General features: G+C 41.4%; 3 long non-coding RNA genes across 3 annotated transcripts in view; 2 read left to right on the plus strand and 1 right to left on the minus strand.

Annotated features, from left to right (window-relative positions):
- Positions 1-224: 224 nt before the first annotated feature.
- The window catches only part of LOC137863752 (uncharacterized), a 128187-nt gene continuing 106085 nt past the window's right edge, over positions 225-22326 (minus strand). The window contains exon 2 of the long non-coding RNA XR_011101116.1: positions 225-1061. This is a non-coding gene — a long non-coding RNA (uncharacterized lncRNA). The remainder of the gene's footprint in view (positions 1062-22326) is intronic.
- Positions 8795-13594, plus strand: LOC137863754 (uncharacterized). The gene is made up of 3 exons (XR_011101118.1): positions 8795-8951; positions 9656-9770; positions 12561-13594. It is a non-coding gene; the product is annotated as an uncharacterized lncRNA (long non-coding RNA).
- LOC137863753 (uncharacterized) lies at positions 15765-17998 on the plus strand. Its single transcript, XR_011101117.1, has 3 exons — positions 15765-15976; positions 16681-16777; positions 17972-17998. It is a non-coding gene; the product is annotated as an uncharacterized lncRNA (long non-coding RNA).

The raw sequence follows: 22326 nt of genomic DNA on the forward strand, positions 1-22326 counted from the left end.
AACTGGAATTTGACATTAGCCTCAGGTTGGTTGTGTTTATATTTTACAAAGCTAACAGATGTGGCCACAGAGCACGTAGCCCTGTGGCAGCTCTGCAGGAAGGTCTAGATAAGATGCTATTGAACAGATGAATAATGGGGGCTTTTATCACTGAATTTAAGTTCAGAACAGTAATTGAGATTTTCAAAACACACAGGAGTGTTATAAATGGCTCAGGATTCAAATTAGGATTAAATAAAAAAATAGGATTTATTAAAAGAATATAAAGGAATAGAGGTAAGCAAACAGCGCTGGGTGCACCGGGAGTCTCCGCTCCACCAGGACGCACACCAGTTACATCAAGCAGCTGATTTTTATGCACCTAGACTAATACATATTCATTACTACTTCTAAAAAAGTAGATTATTATAATTAGCTTCCGGGGTCCAGTTCCTCCTACTGGAACATGCGCATCAGTCTCCTCTGGGGGTCTCTAGGGGTCTTTCATGCTGAAGGCTCGTAGTCTTCCTCTCACCCTTTGTACTTACTCGGCACTATTCCAAGTTTATGGAACACTCTCTGTACACTCTCCACAGGTCTTGTCTCCCAACCGTCCTTCAGCTTCTTTTTTCTTCCTCTTAATCTCTTGGCCCCCCCTGGCCAGATACCAAGGATCTCATAACAGTCACCAGCAGTCACCAGTTATTATCAGTTGTTCTGAAACTCCCAAACAGGTTGACGACTCACGAGCAATTAAAACATTCTTTCCCAGCTATTTACAGACACATCTATAGCAGTGTTAAGTTAATCTCGAAGAAGACAGGAAAAAAGGCTGTAACTGTTAGAACTAGAAGTCAGGAATAACAAAAGCAAACAGGTTCATAAATTTAAGGAGTGTTTCCTGAAGACTTGATAAATTGACTAGAATGAGGGGGAGACTGGGACACACTGCATCTGTGGTTCAAGAACTAAATTGCCAGTGCAGGGCCCAGGCAGACAGGATTCAAACAGAATTGTTCTTTATGGACACGAATTTATGGACACGAATTGGAATTGTTAAAACATTCCTCACAATCCCTTATCTTCTTTTTAATATCCCCAATTCGTGTCTCTTCTGTTATTAATAATTGGATTTCATCAGTTTGTTCTTGGAGGGTCCAATCCTTAAGCATCATAATTGACATATTCCCTTCTTTTTTTTAATGAAGTTATTACCAATGTACTATTTATTACCCAGTGTATTAATAATGTAAGAGAAGGTATCATACAAGGTACAAATAATAACGTCATTACACCACATAACAATAAAAATAACACTCTTTTAACCCATGGTCCACCAGGCAGCCATGAAAATAAAAATAAATGAAAATAAATGAAAATAAATCCCATTCCATATCCTTTCAGGTTTGTGTTTGCTCGCTCACCTCCCCCCTCTCCTTCTCTGGGATGGGAGAGAGAAATGGGAAAGTGAAGCCTGTGAGTTGAGATAAAAACAAGAAGATAATAACAATAATAATAATAACAATAATGATTATAATAGTACTACTAGTAATAATGTGTACGAAACAAGTGATGCACAATGCAATTGCTCACCACCTGCTGTCCGATGCCCAACCTAACCCCGAGCAGTCCGGCCCTCCTCCCAGCCTGCCTGCTGGCAGGACAGTGAGAAGCTGAATTTGGCTTGGTCCTTGGCTTGATGTAAGCACTGCTCTGTAACAATTAAAAACAATTAAAACATCAGCATATTATTAACATTCTTCTCATCCTAAACCAGAACATAACATTCTATTAGCTACTAGGAAGAAACACCCTTTTTATCAATCTTTAAACAGCAATTACTAAAGCTAAATTTTCCACAGACTTCTCCTTCTTGTGCTAGTAAATAATCCAAAGCTAGGCAATTTTGATACAAAGCAGTTCTTATCATTTATAACAGGAGGTTTACCTTTCATTCATTTGGATGGAACATGTGTACCTAAATCCCTTTGAGTAGCTCAGCCTCATTTCTGTAACCCATCTGCTCCCACAGCTTCCGCTGACTTGAAAGAAAGATCACCTGTGTAAGAAGATGGGGTTGGCTCTAGGTTAGTCTCAAAGAAACTGGGAAGCTATACCACAGAGCACAGAAAATATTTTAAATTACAGTAAATAATAGATGATTTTTTTGTGATGGATGGCCATCTAGGCATAGACAAAACAAAGCTTAGCGTGTTTTTTTTTGAACAAAATGGAACTGTGTTCTGCTTTCTTCTCCCCCTGCTGCTGCTGCTCCCCTCCCCCCCTCCCCCCCCCCGCCCTTGTTTTATGGTGCTCAGAAATACTTCTAAAGCAATGCTCATATTGTCCTAAATTGGTCATTTACTCCGAGTCTTCCACAGCATTTGGATGTATTTTGGAGCTCATTGGAAGCTCATGTATTTTCATAAGGTCTTAAAATATCTTTATTCAGGTAATAAGTAGATGTTGATTATTGTCTCGGGGAGCATGTTTTGATTTGTGATGTCTGTGCATTATTGGTGTTGGAAACACCATCTTTAAAGGATTTCACACTTTGGCCTCAGCACCTTCAGGTTTTAGAGAACTAGCTGTAATATTCATAACTGAAAACAAACATCATCCATATTAAAACCTAGCCCAGCCGAAGCATATGTGTCTAATTAAACAGAGGAGTGAGCTTTGGCATTTGCCTGCAGCTGAAACCGTTTCTTAGAGAGACTCATAGTCTGAATTTATCTTTATTAAGGCCTTGTCCAAATGATAAATATATGCTGCCTGCTTGGTATCTGCCACTTGGAAATAAATCACTTTAGGATTGATTTGCTAACAGCTTTCTTCACTCTGTGTCCTGCTGCCTTGGACATGCTGGAGTTCCTCACAAAAGCACACAGATAAGTCGAGCTGCTGTGAGAAGAGAGCTAACAACAGTGTGACAGAGCACCACGTATTTGCTGGCACAGATGTCTGCATGATTGTCATTATTTAAAAATTGTGGAAGTCACAGCTTACTCGAAATTTGTGAAGGGTTTACTGGCAACCTTTTTTCGAGCTTGTTCTGCATGGGCATGAAGCTTGAACGTTGCTTGGTATAGCTCCACTGCCTGCCTCCCACAAATTTTAAAATGGCATATGCAGAGGAGCCCAGTTTTGCAGTCCCTCGTGAGATGAACCATTGTGCTGTAAAATGGGCGAATCTGGATTGCTTGCTAGTTTTTGGGCAGCTTAACCTGGAGTTTTTGTTCTATGAAGCTACTTGAAGCAAAGACTGCTTTCTGAAGGGATGCTGTACTTTCAGAAATATTAATGCTTCCAAATGTTAAGAGTGATACTCTTTGCTCCTAAGCTCAGATTCATTTTTATTGCTGTGGTTCATCTCTCTCCATGCAGAAAGGCAGATGCAGGAAGACACAGCTGCAGTGTGTGTAACCAGGTAGGGGAAATGGTGAGCACAGCAGTGCCGAGGCTGACGGTGGCATCGCAGCCATTGGGAGGGAGCAGCCACTCCTGGGCTGGCCTGTCACAAATCTGCCTTCAGTGGCAGTTCTGGGACCTAAAGCAGCCTCTGTAGGGTTCATGGTCTCTTCCACCTAACAGCTGTGAGGATTTTCATTTTCTGTTGTGGGTGAAGGGCAGGCAGGGGGGCGCTATGATTATTGCTCCGTTAGCATAAGTGAAAGCCCCCCTGCCAAAGCCTGCAGAGGCACAGCTCTTACTGGCCTTAGGCACATGCTTAAAATTAACACGTGCAGAAGCACTCTGTGGGCTGGGCTGGTGCAAGGCAAATGTTTAAAGTTAGTTACTTGAGTAAGTGTTTGGATGACACTAGGTCTGAAAAGCGTTTTATGGAAGTGATTCTGGAAGCAGATGGAATTTAACAGACTGAGATTGCTCTGAAATTTTTGAACCGTGTAGTACTAGTTAATAGAAAAATATTCTTGCTCTAAAACATCGTTTTTAAAAAGCCTATTATCTTTTATAAAATTCCTTAGAGGTTTTCCATAATGGTATTTAAACTGATGTATACGGTAGTGCTTGATGGGTCTGTGCTACTGCCTGACTTTCATGTTAGTACCAGCCCTGCTTTACTGACATTGTATTTTGGAGAAGCAAGAATTACACTGAAGTGCAGCAATTTTCTATTATATACAAACAGAACTTCAGAAATCACCTCTTTAACCTGAAAAGCCCCGGGATCTTGATCTTGGAGTAAATCAAATAAAATGCTTTTGCATTTTGGTCTTCTATCTAGTACATGCAGCTGATCTAAAAAAGCTCTCCAGTGTTTCTGAGGGCAGGTATGTTGTTTAACTGTGTAATAGCTGAGGCTGAAAATGTTGTTTCATCTAAAGTATGTAAGGTGTGCTTTGAGTGAGATGTAGCTAAAAGCCTTTGTGGAAAAGACCAGGTTGTACACGATAGCTTCTGTCGGAGTCAGAGTCATGGCAGGTGACTTAGAGCCCTAGAAGGCTGGTAATGAACTCCACTGACATTGCCTGGGAAGGAACAGCTGCCTGTGTTTCACGTTAATCTAAGAGTAACAAGAAAAAAATGCAAGTTTGGACAATATTTTTCTTTACAGCCACATTTGAGACCTGAGGAAAACCATCTAAAATATGTTTTTCACAAAAAAAAAAAATAAATACCTTTAAGGCCTGTATGAGAAATTTTGTGTTTTGTATCTCTTTTACTTAAACATATCAATAAGAAAACTTGAGCTAAAGCAGTCTCAATAACAGAACTACCATTTTAAAACTGAGAAATATTTGATCTTTAAGTGTTTTACAAAATTAACAGTGAACGTGAAGACTGAGATGTTTGTTACTTTGTGCATGGCACCCATTTTTCCTCCAGGGTATTGACTACTGCATATTAGTAGCTATGCAACAAATGCTTCTTGTTGGGAGCAGAACGTTTCCAGCAGGTGCTGCCAGTTCAAACTCATCTAGTCTGATGAGGAAGAGAATTTCATAGAATTCACTTTTTGTTTGTTTATTTATTTATTTATGTTACTTCATGTTTGCCTAAGAGGGGTGTCGATATCGAAATGGAATTTCCAGATAGTGGTTGAATCTAGAGAGTTACAACAAATGAACAGTGATGGGCAATTGTCTCCAGCGTGCTTATGGGAAAGTGTGTGTGTTTCTTTCTAATTTCATTAAGTATTGGTTCCTGTAATAGATGCATCCCTAAAAGACAGCAGTGAAATCAATAATAATGATTGTTGCGATGGATTGTGGATGTGTGCATCTTTTCCTATCTTTTCCCCACTTCAGTTTCCTTTCACTTACTGGTACCGGAGGCTTGCTTGCAGCCTGGCCACTGCCTCTCTTGAGGCTGGCAGCTCTTCGGTTCAACAGAGTTTTCTGCTGGTTTGTCTGAAGGTTTTCTGCTGGTTTGCTCTGGTTTGAGCTGAATGCTCCGAGAGCTGAGGGAAACTCTGCCAGGCTCAGCATCTCCACAGAAAGGGATTCCTGGGGTTGGGGCACTGAGGAGTCTGTTGCTCTTCAGGGCCTCTCCTCCTTACCTGGCCACAGCACGTTGAGGTACCATGACTCCAGAGAGCAAAGGCTCACAGATATTTTTCTGATATCCCAGAAACTTGGGGCTTAAAGCAACCAGGATTTTCTGAGGGAGCAGGTACGTGGGCTGCTCAGGCTTTGCCCAAACGACCTCAGCCTTCCTTCAACTGCCAGCCTTTCCCAAACTTGTTCACTTTTCAGTGGGATCAATAAACAAAATGAGCAAAGTAGAGCAGATGGGATGTGCGTGCAGGGTTGGATGGAAAGAAGGCAGGGGCCTTTCCTTCTGGCTACAACACAGCCTTAGCCTGAGAAACCACATCCCAGAAACCTCAACACAGGAGCTGTTGGATTGGGACTGCTCTACTCACTTCTCGGCTGATCCCAGCATACCTCTTGCATGAAGGCAGTTTTCTGGCTGCTTTGTTCTGCCTGAATTGATGATAATTAGGTATCGGCATATATATTGTGCCATACAGTGCTGCTTGAGTAATTCCCGTATGGATTTAATTAATTAAGCTAAGTGCAAATGTGTAAATTCTGTATTTGTAAAAGTAAAGTGCTGGATTCCATTTTCAGAAAGATTTTATTCTCTGGAAACTGTTAATACATTTCCACTGCTATCACACTTTAAATGAACTCATGAGTTAAGAACAGTGACAGAGAATAAATTATCATACAGCTGGTAGGAGCAAGATAAATAAAAGGATATACATAAAAAATAAATGGATTCTGTCCCTGTATATGTGGAAGAACCAGCCCTTGATGATGAAAAGCTATTAACTAGCTTAGTGTAATTAACTGTTTTAGTGTTGCTTCAGGGAGAGGGGTTTGCAGTTCTTCCTTTGAAGCCAAGTGTCACAAGCATGTGCGAGTGTGGTAACAGCTCTTCTGCACTGAGAAACTGCTGAGGAAATGTACAGAGGAAGAAGGTGGGGGAATCTGGGGCAGAAGGGTTGTTTCACTCTTAATTCTTCTGCATCTTTTTTTCTGTAGCCAGCTGAAAGAGATTGCCAGTGAAACAGTGAACTTGAATCTGCATCTGAGGCTCTGAGCATCACCTTGCAATAATCTCCAGGACAGTGGGAAGGTCGCTCTCTGTGCATCTCACCCAAGGTCAGTCATAAGCACCCAACACAGGGAATACAGGCAGACCTCTTTGCAATTCTGGCAGTGCAAACTGGCTGGAAGAGGTACAGGAACACCCCATCTTGCTTTGGTGGCTGGGTATACCTAGTGACCACAGCCCCTGCAGTCTGAGGACATAGCTGTATTTACTGAGGACTCAGCACAGTTTTTTCTCATAAGAATACGAAGCATGTGGGATGACAGTATTTGCTGGCATGTCTGCTGCTTATCTGTGGCAGCAAAACTCTCAAATGTGCAGACTGGTTGTGACTCAGGGACAGCATTTCAGAGATGAGTGTGGACCTGCGAGTACCATCAGCAGAGGAGGAGCAAACAGCTCAGTGCCCCAGCATGGAGAAGCTCTTTTGCAGGGCCCCATCCTGCTGGCCAGCTCAGGTGGCCTTGTCAATGGCACCACAGTCAATGGTTCCTGCCACCTTGTTGGCCCTGGGACTACCAGCTGCAGGGCTGCCAGCCTTGCTCGTCCAGCTGAAATGTAACACCATAACAGTAACACCATAACAGCAAGCAAACAGGGTGGGAAAAAAAAAAAAAAAAAAAAAAAAAGATTAAAACTCAGCCCAATCATCTTGTGATGCAGGCTGGGACACGGGCATGAGAGCGGGACAGCCCTTCCCAGCATCCTTGCAGGCTTAATCCAGTTTTCCTGTGAAATTGGACCCTAAAATGTATGGATCTGTTGCTATAATGAAACACTGATGCAATAAGGTTTATTTTCTAATCCTTTCCGGAGGGTCCACGTATGTTTTGTTCTCTGGCAGAGCTGGTATGGGAGGCTCCCTTCCCCTGCTGGTCACCTCTCCCTGTCCCTCGGCTGCTGTTCACTGTTTCCTTTGCCATAAGAAAGGAGTGGATCTGGGGACTGCAATGTCTCAGGCCAAAACGAACATCATCTTGACAATTAACCTGATTTCTGCACTTCTTCCAGCAAAACCTCCCCAGATAGTGAGGCAGCTCTGCATGGACCTGAGCCCCCAATCCCAAAGGAGACCAGGCCCTTCTCTCCCTCTGCTCCTCTTCCTTGCACCTCAGTTTCCTTCTCCACTCTCAGCAGTGTGCAGCACAGCACTGTGAACCTCTGCAGGCGAGCAGGCAGAAGAGCTTGCTAACAGAGATGCTATTTTGAGTCACCTGTGCTGATACTGGCTTTCAGGGTATGGTTGTGCCCCGGCAGGCTTGGGTTGCTTGCATCCTGGGGTTTCTGCTTTCTTTTTAAAGCTGTGTATCACCACGGAAATTGTCTGGGCTGCTCAGGGGGTGATGGGCTCAGGGAGGTGGCAGGAGGAAAGAGTGGGGTCAAGCTTGCCTCTCACCTGGGAACAGAGGTACCAGTCCAGGCTGTGAAAGCTGCACTGCAATGCAAGTGGGAACCAAAGATGCAGGTTGCGGGGGGGGGGGGGGGGGAGGGAATAATAATAATAATAAATATATATATATATATATATGGGGAACTATGAATAGTCTTGTAAGAAAGACCTGAATTTACTGCAATTTTGCTTCCCCCCGCCCAAGATATATAGGCACAGATCTTTGTGTAGCTTTTTTAGTTAGTTTGTTTAAATCCAGAAGATGTGCACGCAACTATCATTTCATTAGTGAAGTTTAATAAATGGATATCTGAAAGCACTTCCTGATTTTCTGCTGGAAGGCCCTACGGTAATGAAAAGTATTATTTTATTATTCAGTGTCATTGTTGGTGTGGGCTCTGAGGCTGGCATTGTGCTGAGATTTTCCTACTGAACAAAGCACTGATCTTATCTTTCCTTCTGCTGGTTTTTCTGCACTAGAAATTCCTCTGTATGGAAAGGATGGACTCAAGATTTAGTGGGATCAATAGGGATTTAAATGTAACTTGAGTGTAATATATCCAAACCAGCTTCTTGTGGCTAATTTCCAGGTTAAAATGTTTCCCTGAATATGTGGTTCTCCAGTCACCTGGATTTTTTCCTATTCTACATTTTGAACTCCTTAAGAGCAAATGATTTATTTCACTGATGTTTACTCCTGTCACTTTTCTTCCCAGGGCTCTCAAAAAAAGGTTGTGCAGAAGGGCACAAAATCCGTCCATAGAGAAGTGCTGGTCTTTGCCTATGAGGAGACGCTATTGTCAGGGAACATGAATAATCCTCTTCTCTTTTCTACAAAGGTCTGATCTTTCTTCCCCCATCTAAGATAAAACAGTCTGTCTGTCCTATAAATGCATAGTGAAGTGTAATTTCACATCAAATCTTTGTCCCATGGTCAGGTAATGTGATGCTCATCTAAAGGATAAGAGAGCTTGACAAGCTTCAGCTCACCAAAAAGGTAATGTTCATCACTGCCTGAATCTAATTTGAGCTTCCTTTCTAGTTCACTGTCCAGGGAAGGAGACATGAGGGACTGAATATGTAGAGGCCAGGCTGTTGAGGGACTTTATTACAAAGGACTAGAAAAAGAGGGCTGCCCTCTGTGAGAGATGGGGAATTTTGAGTCTCTTGTTTGTTATAAGAAAATCAAATGACACCAAAACAGCCTTGAGACTCTACAATAACGGTTAAAATAATATATATATTTTTGAGTTTAAAGACCCTTGCCCATACATGTGTGTTATGTTTTCTGTTGCCCTTCAGGGAACTATGGAGTTGTTAACCTGCTAGCATAGAGGAAAACTGATTAGTTAGTATGCCTACTAGGTTTTTTTATGTTTGGTTTTTCTAATATATAGATCAAACACATTTTGTTTTTTTTTTCATTTTCACTCTGAAAATTTGTATGGATCAATCTTATTGACCTTTTTACACTTTGACAAACTTTAATTAAGTCTCCTACACAAAATCTCGTGTAAAAGGAGAAAAGCTCAATATCATGAGTGGTTTTGTTTATAGCCCTCTGGACCAAGGACGCCCAAACATTGCCAAGACCTTATTGATCATTTATGAGTCATTTGTTCAAAGGTTATATCCTCCACAGATGGTGGATATTTTTTTCTTGGGGTCTGCAAAGGCAGTAAGTTTCCATTTTCTGCTTAGGTCAAGACGAGATGGCATCCTCTGACAATGGCAGTCACAGAACTCTGTGCTTCTTATTAAAGATGAAACAGGATTGAAGAAACCAGCAGGGCTCTGCTCATGATGCTTTCTAAAGGTAATGGGCTGAATCTTCTGTACATTGGCAAAGGTTTATTAGCTTCAGTGGAGCTACTTGTTTTGGCTGGGGATCTGATGTTTACCCTGTGCCTCATTTAGGGATATATATTAAAAAAAAATCACACACACAAAAAGGGAAAAAAATAGAGAAAAAATACTCAGTAGTGAGAACATTTAAAAGCTGTTTCATCAGGCATCTATACAGTGCAGGTGTAAAACCTATGGTGAGGATGTTATTGCAGAATACTTTGCATTCAATAAACTTATGTCACGCACAGAGATGTTTGCTCACTAATTCTCCTTCCAGAGGGAAAGGCAAAATTTGACTCACTGATTATAATTCCTTAAAGTACATGGAGGCTTGTGAGCAAAGTGCTGTCTATAAATTAAACAATAACAGTAATTCATGTGGAGTATGGCAGCCAGGCTGTGACTGAAGGATGCTGTCTGATGTGCTCCCAGCACATGAACCTTTGATCCTTGCCAATCAGATTAGGAGCAGCTTTTAAAACAGTCACATAGCAGGATTGCCAGAAAGGTTTATCATAATGATTAGGGAGCACATAATTAAAGCCACTCCCAAACTCAAAACGCATTCTCAGCAGACTTCAGAAACTCTAAAATGCTTGTTTATTCAATAATTACAGAGCATAATTATGGTAATGAGGTTAGCTCAGATTTACATATTAGCAATGCATTTTAATGATCTGATTATACAAAAGTGAGATACAATAGATTAAATTTTATGTGGAAAATTTGTTGCCAGACTGGAATCAGGAAAAAAAAAAAACAATAAACAAAAAAAGCCCACACAACAAATAGATTTATAAGAGCTCAGGGAATTACCATGTAATAAATCCTATGGTTGTAATGAAATAACTAGAGCAGAAAAAAATTCAAACCATTGTATGAACAAAAATCCCCAGCTGCAGGACTACTGCTGAGTGACATTAAAGAATATAGGTTTTCTTTTCTTCAAACTATTTTTAAAAAAAATCACCAAATGGGCTACAGAGTCCTTGGAGACAATTTTGTGAAGAACAGTCACTGTTTTTGTTTCTGAACAGTGAAGTTAGCAAGTCTAGATAAAGGAAATGACCCTCCTGTTTTCTCACCCAGCTCTCATCTTTTCTTTCATCTGTCTCATCTTTTCTTCCTTTCATCCAGCTTTTGCTTCTCTTGCTTTCATTCAGTGGTGTTCTCTCAAAAAGCCCTGCTATGTTTTCTACCAATAAAATTTGTATTTCTGTCTGTGGTTGGAGTAATTATATTTTCTTTGTGTGGCTTTTTTTTTTTTTCTTTCTCAGGCTCTGTAAAGCTTTTTGAATTTTATTTTAAAGGAACAATTCAATTCCTTTAATCTTTGCTTTGGTAATACAGTATTGTCTTTGACTCATTAAATGTCCCTCTTTTGTTGTTTTAAGAGGTTAGTGATTTATTTTGTGCAGCATTGTAGCAAATTGGATGATCCTTAAGTCAGGGAAATCAAAGCATGTGATGCACTAACTGGCAAAGGGGGATAACATGCTGAAATATTCTGTTTGTGTATGATGGGCTTGATCTATTTTTTTATTTTTTTTTGGTAAATGATTACAACGTTCAGAGGTATAGTGTGAATAATAGTGAAATTAAAATGTGAGAATTAAACAATCCTGAGGATGCTGAGACTGAGATGGTGATGTTCTCTCTCCACCAGGCAGAGCAATACATGCTGCTTTGTCAGCAGGATTCAGTCCATGTCCCAGTTTAGCTCTGCTGGATGTACCCTCAGCTCCAGCTCCTTGCTCTGGGTTCAAGGACTGCCTAACCACAGGAGCTTCTGTGCTGAACAAACTGCTGAGCAGACAGGGACAGAGGGATATGGCGCTGTGTAAGAAACAGTAGTTTTAGTAACACTGGTTTGATACCAGATCCCAATTGCATCCTGGGACACCCAGCCCTGTCCCGAGCTTATCACAGCAGCCATTAGAAGCTCCCATTTGCATTATAAATCAACAAATGCCAATCTGAACCATCGCTTTCAAAAATATTTGCTCTGAAGTTGAGTGGCCAAGTCTGAAAAACAGAGCCCTTATGTTAAGTAAATTCTTGTACCTCACTTAAGAACGACAGCATCCTTGTACCTTCTGGGGTGCATTCATTTGTAGTGGTCTGGCTTGTTGGATGAAGAGGGAGAACCAGTAAACTCCTAGGAAGAAATGGAAAAGTAATTTTAACCAGGTTCAGGTTAATCTTGTTTTTAAGCATCCATATTGTCAGTTCTCATTCTTTCCATCAGTAAATGGATACCACAGAAATGTTTTTTACTGGTGCTTGGTTCCACACAATACTACACACACATGCTAAGCTTCTGTTTTATGCACATCTTTATAATTTCATGAAAAATCAGATCCCCATGAGGCAGTGTTTCCTAACTGGTCCTTTGCCGAGCCCTTATTACAGTATTTTTTAAATACACTTTTTTTTTTTGAGTTGCACCAATAATGTTATTCGTTCTTTAATACACCAGCCTCTGAAAATCTATTCTTTGAAGTCCATAGGCAAGAAGACTTATGGTGTTTGTTTTGAATATAAGATTTTGTAATTTCTTTAGCTTGTTTACATTTCTTTTCCCCCAGGAAATCATTTCATCCTTGTGTATCAGCACACCAGGGATGGACTTGGCCAGATCTTGCATTTTCTTTTTGCGAGAGAGGGAAACATGCTTGCACTTTTCTTTATTTGTGTTCAGGTGTCCTGGTACAAAGCTAATTGCACTGCTTTCTGGGATTGTTTGCCCATGTTTTAGGGTTTGCTTGCTGTTTGCCCTGTGTCAAGGAAGAAGACTGAATTTGCTGTTTACACTGTTCTCTCACTGTGCTGGACAGGGAGCTCTCAGATGCAAGGTGCGATGCTTTGACTGGCATATTGTTGTATGGGACTGTATTAAATGAGCGAGTAGCTGCTTTAACTCGTTGCAGCAGCACTGTGAGAACTAAACCAGCTCTGCTCCAAAGGCCTCTCATCTTTCATGTGTTATAATATTTTATTCATTTGACAATAGTCCCATAAATTTCCCCATGAACACCTCTTCCTCTCTTTGGTATTGTTAATATTAAAGAGTTGACTAACTTTGGGTTTAGCATTGGACGTTGCCCTTGATAAAACTCAATGCGAAGTATTATTTACATTAAAGGTTTCTGTTTCCTACTGAAATCAGTAGCAGATGACTCACAAAAGTGCAAAGATGGCAAAAAGCCCCTGCTTGTGAAGAGCAAGCTCTTTATTTTCCTTCTCCAGAGCACCTTGCAGGAACAGCTCTGGTGGTTGTCCTGGAAGCAGCTTCATTGTCACGCATTCAATGCAACCTTCCCTTTAACAAAAGACGATACATTTCTTTCTCTCTCTAATTAAAGCTTAGACTTCAAAACATTGTATATTGTCTGGGGCTCCAACCATCTTCTAAAAGAAGAAGAATAACCCTTTCTTTCGGAGGAAAAGATCTCAATGCTATCTATACTTCATGGATTTTGAAGTCAGCACATGAGCATTGTGAGTTGCATAAATCCGATGGATATTCTGTGCTTCAACACAAAAACTTGTCACCCAGGACATTATTGCCTGAGGCTTGTAATAGAGAAGCTGCAAGCCCCTGCCAGACACGCTCCAGACATACTGATATATCTTTGCAATGTATTTTTACTGTCCAAATACTAGCTAGATAAGTTCATGTAAAAGTCACGCAATAAAAATATCTCCATGCCGGGCTGAGGATAGTCATATCCGTTCTTTTCGAAGTCAAATATAAATGATACTGCTCATTAAAAAAACCTCCCTGCTGTGTTGCCCCAGCCTATTTCTCTTGTCCTATGACTCTAACAACGTTCATTCTTCTGTTCTATATTTGCCGTTTTGAGGACGCTGAGGGTAGAGGAGAGATTTCTGCTTCTTCATCTCCATATCCTGCTTGTGGGAATGCTATGGCACGCATTTTTTCCGAGCCAGCTTGGCTGACTGGTTTCTTGTCAAGCCGTGTTTGTTGAGCTCCTCAGCTTCCAGATCCCCCTTCCTGGGAAGGATTTGATTATAAGGAAGATGGTGGGACTTCAGGCCATGAAAAGTAATTGAGCTTTCAGATCTTTCCTCTGTCCATGAACCGAGTTTTGTGAGTCCAGCACATTAGCTCTGCTGACTTTGAGTGAGGCTGGTTGATACCACCTGGTTAACTGTAATTGGCAGTGAAACATTTTTGTAATCATTTTGGTATGAAAGTTGCTAGACAAGCAATAAATTACACCATGTTGTGCTTTATGAAACACATGAAAAACTTAGTGAAAGTAAAACAACTCTATAAATCCAGCTCCTCCATATCCAAAGCATGTGCTTTCTTGCAAGGTGACTGGTGAAATGCGTGTGCCTCTCAGCATTGTTATTAGGAGGAATAGTTTCCCAATAACTCAAATATATGTGAGAAATACACACACACATATAGACAGAGTAATAGATCACTTCTCCGTACCTTCAGAAAATGTTACCTTTTTCTCTGCCCTGAGATTTTAGGTACTGCTCAAAGGGCATGCAGAGAAGGGGAAGACTTCTCAAGGTGAAAACTGGGCTTGTGGGGCTCTGCAGCACCTGCAGGTACAGGAGCCTGACCCTTCCTCAGGCTGCAAGCTGTGTCCCCAGGTGAGCAGCACCTCTCCCTGCAGGCTCCCAGGTGGGCACTGGCACTAGTTGAGCTGCTGGTGGGTCCTGAACTGGCTGAGCTTCTTCCACTCTGCGTAACCAACCCACAGTTGCTCAAATGAAATAGTAATAAATATAATCTGTGATGAGGGCTTCCTTAAAGCTCGGGCTGTGGTGATGGGGAACGCTTCCCAAGAAATGAAATTGCTGATCTAGGTGACTTTATATTTTAAAAGAAAGAAAATGCATTCAGTGAAGTTAGCAAACAGGGATGTGGTGGCTCTGTAGCCACAGGTGTCAAATGCTCACTGCCTTGGAACTGCCGAGCCTGTTCGGGGAAGACTGGCATGGACTTGCCTTTCTAGCTGAAGGCAGGAGGGTGGGAGAGCCTCATGGATGTGTGATGTTGAAAACCAGCGCCATGTAGATTTTGGGGTTTAAATGAATGATGATAACAAATTCACCAAGGATATATGTATGTGAATTTTTAATTGATTTGTGTTACTCAATATTAACATTTCTCAAAACACCAGAGAACCAACAAGGGGGAAGATTTCAGCCAGTCTGCATCAGATATGTTCCAGTTGTTGACAATAAATACATATTGTTTCTCTTGTAATATGACTTTTTCTGGGTTTCTGCTAGTTCTGTTTCTAGGTGTGTAATTTATCTGTCTTGCAGTGACTGTGAGGGGAGTGGCAGGATCTGGCTGGGTGAGGTGAGCTACCTCCTTTGTGAGCACTTTGTTTTCAGTCTGACTCAGTGCAAGCCGTAACCCTGGCACCGAGTGTAAGGTCACAGCTTTGGTGACTTCAGCACATCACCCCAGCTCTGGGGAAGACTGGATCCTCCTAGGGACGAGGGAGACTGGAAACCGCCTTGCTGAAAATGAGCAAAATTGCAAATGGATGATGCTCTGTAGGCATTCCTGCCCAGAAATCTCATCCAGCTGAGATTTCATGTTAATTCTGTCAATAACGGGATATCACTGTGCGTACGGGTATCTCTGGTTTCTGTAGAGGGCATCTGAGGTGCAGGAGAGAAATGAGTTGCTGAAGGTCTCACGCAAGTCTTGCACTTAATCTGTGGAAGGAATCCAGCCACCCTTGTCCCCCATTTCCACAGTAACGTTTAAGCTTCAGGAAAGCTACAGAGTAGTAAACAACTGCTGGGAATAAATGAGCTTGTCATGCTAAGTGTACTCCTAAAGGGATGCTGTGCTACCTCTTTTTTCTTTATAAAAAACAGCTGGCCCACAGTGGCTGTAGTATCTAAGCCTAGGATAAAAGAGGATTGAAGTCTCCCAGTGCTAACAGGGTATCTCAAGCTGCCTTGTGGCCTGCAGGTGATTGAGAGCACATGTGGCTCTACTGCTAACAGCACACGAGCTGCTTGGTGAACTCTTTTTCCATTGGCAGCTTTCACTGCATAGGCAGGAGGTGTCTCTTCAACCAGTGCCTCTCAATCTGCCTTCTCCTCTCTTCTCTTCCATTGACTCAGGTTCAGAATCTGCAGAATGACACTGAAAGCACAGCCTAGGTAGGCCTTGCTGATCTGAGTAGTAACAGTGGGTTTATGGCAGAAACTCAGAGAAAGGAATTTCATTTCTTATTAACTCACTTTTTTTTTCTTTTTTTCTTTTTTTTTTTTTTCCTTCCTGCCAAAGATATGTGAAGAATAAGGCAGTAGTGGTAAGCAGCTGTGTGAAGAGAGGAAATAATGAAAGTTACTGCCCAATGAGAAAAGCTTTTTTGTTTGCTGAGTTGTTTGTGGCTTTCTTCTCGAGTTCTGTTGCTGTAATAATGGGTAACTGGTATAATAGTTTTTGTATTACATCTTGAAGCAAACAGTCATTAATTAGTCCTAAAATTTATATGCTGCTGTGTAGAGAGATTTTAATGTATTGTAAAGCAGAAGTAACTTTAACCAGCAGGGTATTTTCTATCTGAGCCAACACAACCTGTTCCATGCTAATGTCCAGTTTGCTGAATTCCTGGTTTTCCTAGATATTTCATTATCTTAGCACTATGTTTATAATCCCTACAATGTCTCATAAAGCAGGCAAATTGCATTAGCCTGCTTTCGTAGAAGAGCAGGGCCCAAGCTGAGGGTAGGTGCCTTGCGATGATTTGGGTGCCCTATCCAAAATGATGATCCTGAATGTCTGCTCAGCTGTCACTTAACCTTGAAGGTGGTTAATTCTTGTCATTAACTCATGTCTTTATTTTAATTTTGCTTTCCAGTACTAGGAGTTCTGCTTCGGTCCAGAGTGTCTCTGCTTTCATGGAACTGCAACAGTATGATCTCTGCTTGCTTCTAAGAGAAATAAGGAGCTGTAAGGTAGGACATTCTCCTATCTGTGGCTTCTGATGCACTCCTGGCACGTGCCCACTACGCACTCAGTGAATGCCTTCTGCTACAAAATTCATGCTGGCCTTGTCGTGCTTCTTAAGTATTGCACAGGCGATGTGGAAAAAAAATGCAGCATTCAGAGTCCTGCACCAAGGCCTGGCATGAGGTTGCAATACATGAATTTAGGAACGAATTAGTTTGTGGCTGTGCTTGTAAGGGACCTGCCTGGAGTCAAAGGAGAGTCTTTGGAATTACAGTGAGCTTCCTGGATCACCAAAATGTGACTTAAACTGTAGATCCATTTGTTTTCTACTTTTACATTGTGGTGGGTGATTTTCTTCTGTTGAATTCTGACTCCAGAAGTCCTGCTATAATGCTGAAAATAATAATAAAAACAAGCAAACAAAAAGCTGTGTCTACAGGAAAGGCTTTGGAGGAAGGGACAGCCTACAGGTATAATCTCAATTCTGTCTCAGCAAAGCCTGCCCAGGAGGGCTGGCTGCTTCTGTCTGAGAAGAAGGTGGAGCAAATAAGTTGTTCTCTCTGATGCCTTTCCCATGGCTTTTTCTAGAATTAGGTGGAAATGGGCAATTTGACATTTCCAAATGAAAAAGTGATTTAAAATAGGGCAGGACAGGATGCTTTGAGGCTTTTCACCCTTCTTGCTCTCTCTCCTCACAAGTATCCGTCTGAGGTGAGGGGTATGCCTTATGAGGTATGGGCAAAGGTGTGTGTGTGCATGAGGGGGCTTGAATACATCTCATTTCCAGGTTTATTTAGACTCAGGTTCATTCCCAGTTTCATTCTCTGGGATTTTCCAGGCTGAAATCCTTTCTGTCCATTTGACTGTTCTGGAAATGCAGGCTCCAAGCCATTTGAAATATTTGTCTTTAATCTGGATAGTACTTCCAGCATGCTGGGAGGACCTTGGTGTGGAGATGGAACACCCAGGCTGTTGCACAAAGAAATGTGCTGTGGGGAGAAAAACCCAGGCACAGATACATATACACATACACCTTCTAGTTGTTGCAGGCGTTAGGATGTGCTGTCCCCTGCTCAGATTGGTGAGGGGAAGTGCCAAACCCTTACTGATTAATTGTGATAGTTTGTAATGTGGGCAGTAAGATGACTTTATGGGATGTGGACCGAAGTTCACTTCGTGGTGTATCTTTGAACTTTTAGCACACTGTTAAGATCTTCAACAGAAAGGTACGTGCTGTTATCTATTTATTTATTTATTTATTTTACTGATGGTGGGCCACGTGACATTCTACATTGTGTTGTTTTATTCTAACTCTGTTGCAGTAAGATCCATAATGGCACAAAATTATTCCCTCACTCATTTAAAAAAAAAAAGTTGATTTCTGTTCTTACTGTGTATATGTATTTTAAAGCTTTTTGTTATTCCCTATTACCTTGGGGCTGGTATTGTTTGCTCCATTTGCATCCTGCTGAAATACTTTTTTTGTTTTGTTTTTCCTGAAAATGCAGAAGAAGCAGTGAAAGAGATTTGCTGCAAAAGCTGTGCAAATATTCAAATAAATCAGCCAGCTTCCTTGGCAAATACACTCTTGGTATTATGCGTCCCTTTTAACATTTCAGACATTATCTTTCAGTTTAAAAAAAAAAAAAAAAAAAGACTCCTTTCTGTGACATTCTAGAAGATTTTTCAGAGAACAAGTCTAATGGTGTTGAAATGTGGTACAATAGTTATTTGAGAACACAGCCTTAAGAAGGGGCACGTTCTGGCATTGCAACGTGTTTGAGATAAGAATGAAGCCCCGTGTCTTCAGCAAACAGAGACCGAGCTTAGTTTGAAGAAATGCCATGTGCAGCTTCTTTAAGAAACCACTAATTACACACCATTAGAAAATAAGGATGGGACTGCTAATCAGCTGCCGCTCCATATTCTAAAGTGTGTGTCGTGTTTGCAACTCTTGGAATTACTCTTTCAGCTATTTTCAGCGTTTTTCATTAACGAGATTGTCTACTCTTCCAGTTTGTTTACTTGAATAAAAAATAGTTTTGACTTCCATTTTATTTCATGAAGCTCCTGGGAAAACAGTTTATTTTGCAGTGATTTAAATAGTTACAATTAAATTGGGGCTTATCTAGCTGCATTTTCACTACCAATAGAGACTGGAGTGCCTCTTCTCCAGGGCAGAACTTGGCTTGAGACTCATGAGCAGAGCTATAAAAGGAAATGGGCTAAATGAGCAGCTTATCTTTTGTTACCTTCACAGACAGAATTAAACCTGTAAAGCTAAATCCCCCCTGGAATTAAGTAGTTTGGGAGAAAAAGAACAGAGAGAATTGCACAGTACCCTTGGTTATGGACTATTTAACAGCAGGGGCAGTTTATTTCTAGTTTGTAAAAGATTTTGTCTTTTTTTTTTTTTTTTTTTTCTTAATGCTCTCCTTTTTATAAATATGTTGTTCTTTTCTTATAAATGCTTAGTCACCCAGTCTCGCGGCAGCACCATGTGAAGAATAAAGTTCTGGTGCAGAGGGATGAGACAACAAGACACTAGCTGCTGCTTGGACCTGTAGGACTGTCAAAGTAGTCTTTGCTTCAGCTTCCCAGTCCCTAAGGTGGAGACAATTATGTGTTCCCATCTTTCTCTTCTGGGGCCCACAAACAGAGAAGACTTTCTGTGGTGTCTTTCACACTTTGCCTATAAAATGGTAGTATCTGGCAGCTCCAGTTCATCCCGGTTTGTTTGTGTGTTTTAGAAGTAGATTTAATAGGAAAACTACTGAAATTTTATCATGACAGAGCGTTCCTTGTGGTCAAGGATGGCAGTGCTTGAACTGCACAGGTCAGTTGCCTGAACAGAGTTAAAAGCAATAGCAATATCTTGTTGCACAGTTTGCAGGACCACTCAGCTCTGCTTGGATAATTGAGTTAATGATTCTCTTCCTTCACCTCTGACATGGCTCTGCCTTTATGAATGACAAACACCTTTGTGGAAGGGGTATCTCACAAAACATCAAGTGTCACAACAAAGTTACAATAGCTTTCTCAGTGTTCTTTCATTTGTCACCTAGCCTAGGAATTGTTGACCATGGTGAATTAACTAGATGTTTCTGCTGTTTTACTCTTTGTTACTGGTTATATTAAAAAATAAATACGAGTTCTCCATAATGTTTGTTTTTCCCAGAAATCCTGGCAATTGCTGGCTGCCATACAGAGGTGCACTGTGATTGATACAGCTTTTGCTTTGGTGCAGTGAAGGTCAGACCAGAATTTGTGAAGCTTTGAACAAGTGGGAAGGAGGTTTGCAATGTTAGACAGTCCAAGCATGTGTGTTTATTCATCAGCAGCACTGGTATTACCTATACCTGAATAAATGTCAGTAGGTGCTGTAACATCTTTACTGAAAGACTTTGAGCATGTTAAGCTTTGCAGACTTTATGTTAATTGTCTCAAATGTGACCCTTACTAGGAATATCTGCTTGGAACTATGTAAAGGAATGGGAGAAAGGGGCCAATTGTTAGATACTTTTTGCAAATACATCTGAGAATTGCACTGCCATCTTTTTTTTTTTTTTTTTTTTTTTTTGACACGTTCAATCTGTTGCCCCATTCTTTCTGAGCAGATCAATGAGAGAATGAATTTAATTGTGCAGCTTTCCTTTCCCTTGCTGCAGGTCTGTGGAAGGGATGCTTATACACCCATCAGCCTTGCTGCTCCCTTTGTCCCTCTCCCCTGGCTGCTGCCTTGCCTTCTGGGTTTGCAGGCAGCATGGCAGATGTTGATAATGGACTCACCCCTCTGTCTGATGTGATTTTCATACAACATTTTCCCTATGACTTGCCTGACCACCCTGAGAATTAGCTGACCTGAGCAGAAAGTAAAGGGCAGCTAATTCCCTCTTTTTGACTTGTTAGAGAGCACAATTACACTAACTGTGTTCGTTTGGAGGGGCAAGGTGGCAAAGAGAAATGCCATACGAAGATTGTTAGGCAGGAATATAAAGTGGCAGAAGGCCAAGCAAGCTTTCCACAATTAATCTCTTTAGGGAAGATGCCAGCCTGAATGCTTGTGTACTCTCCTCTGTTTGCTGATTCATGGCTGGAATAAGTATCAGCCTTTTTTTCTGGCTGAAGTTAATGAGAAGGAAAGGATACTGGCACTATCGAGAAAGTAAAATGGAGCCAGATTGAATCAACAATATAGAAATCCACGTGGGGTAGCCCTGATGCTTGCTTGTGTTTGGCTCTGACTTCCAGTTGTTACTTCCCCTGCTTGCAGTATTCAAATAGATAAAGATTATCCCTGACTTCTTGTTGGTGATTGCATGCACACCATGCCTTAGCATGTGAAACTCCGTGCTTGAGGTGAGGAGCTGGTTACCTGCTATGCACCGGAGTGAGGCACCACATAGGCTGGTGAGCACAGTCACACCCAGAACCTCTTCAAAATTAAATTAAAGATAAGTGGTACATTTGGGATGAACAGGGTGATACATTTTAAAGAATCCCCTGTGGCTTGCTGAAGAGGAGACTGTGCTGGATTTGGACTTCTGGAGGAGTGAAACACTGGCAAATATCCTTAAATCCCTAAAATATGTGAGACAACTAAATTGAGGGTTTGGGGAACCAACTAGCAAAAACCCACAAGAGCACTTCGCAGATCAGAACATGATAAAGGGCTTTTAATTTTTTTAACAAACTTTTCTTGTTAACTCCTCTAAAGAAAGAAGAAGGACTGCTGCACCGAAACTGTGGAAGTCACTGGCTGCAGTGGAACAGCAGAGAGATGATGCGGGCTTTGTCAGTCCAGGGGAAGGAGATTAAGGAATAAGGAGCTCCTGCCAATTCTTTAATGAGGATTTTTTACTTTAATTCCATTCCTCTAAACTGTAAAACTAAGAATAATAAGAGCCTTCAGTGTTCCCTTCAAAAGGTGGTTAAACAATGTAGATCTTTTTGGCTATGTGGGGTCTGCAGAGGGGTGGGAGCCTGTGCTGTCGTGCTACCTCCGCTTCCTCCCTCTGTGTCTGGGCCTCAGATGACACGGCAATGGCAGAGTGGGATGAAGCTGTTTACAACACTGCCAAACACTGTGCCACCAAAGGTACTTCACTTCTGCTCGGGTGCCTACTTGACTTTTTGAGCACATAAGGGACTATTATTTAACCAAAGAAAATGAAGTCCCATTTGCCTTATGTTCTTGAGGATTCAGAAGAGCATTTAGTACAATTATTGCTAGTACATTGACAAGCGGTTCTGAGTGATCTGGATAAAAACATCTGCAGTGCTTTCAGTCAATGTAATAGATTAAGATGATAAATCCAACAAGGCCTGCCTAGCAAAGCTAGCACTGAACTAGCATTCTTTTTTCTCCCTTAAGAATTGCTTCCATTGATGGATAATCTTCGTAGAACAGGAAGCTCTTAAATCTCCAGACAGTGGCTAATAGATGCAAATTTGGGACCGTCATATGCAGTGAACTAATAAGCTTGGCTGATCAGGGAACACGACAAGTGTGACACTTTATCAAGCAGTAAAAGCTGATTAGTTTGTGCATGTT

The sequence above is a fragment of the Anas acuta genome, chromosome 13, assembly GCF_963932015.1.
Source record: "Anas acuta chromosome 13, bAnaAcu1.1, whole genome shotgun sequence".
In the NCBI taxonomy this organism is placed as follows: domain Eukaryota; kingdom Metazoa; phylum Chordata; class Aves; order Anseriformes; family Anatidae; genus Anas; species Anas acuta.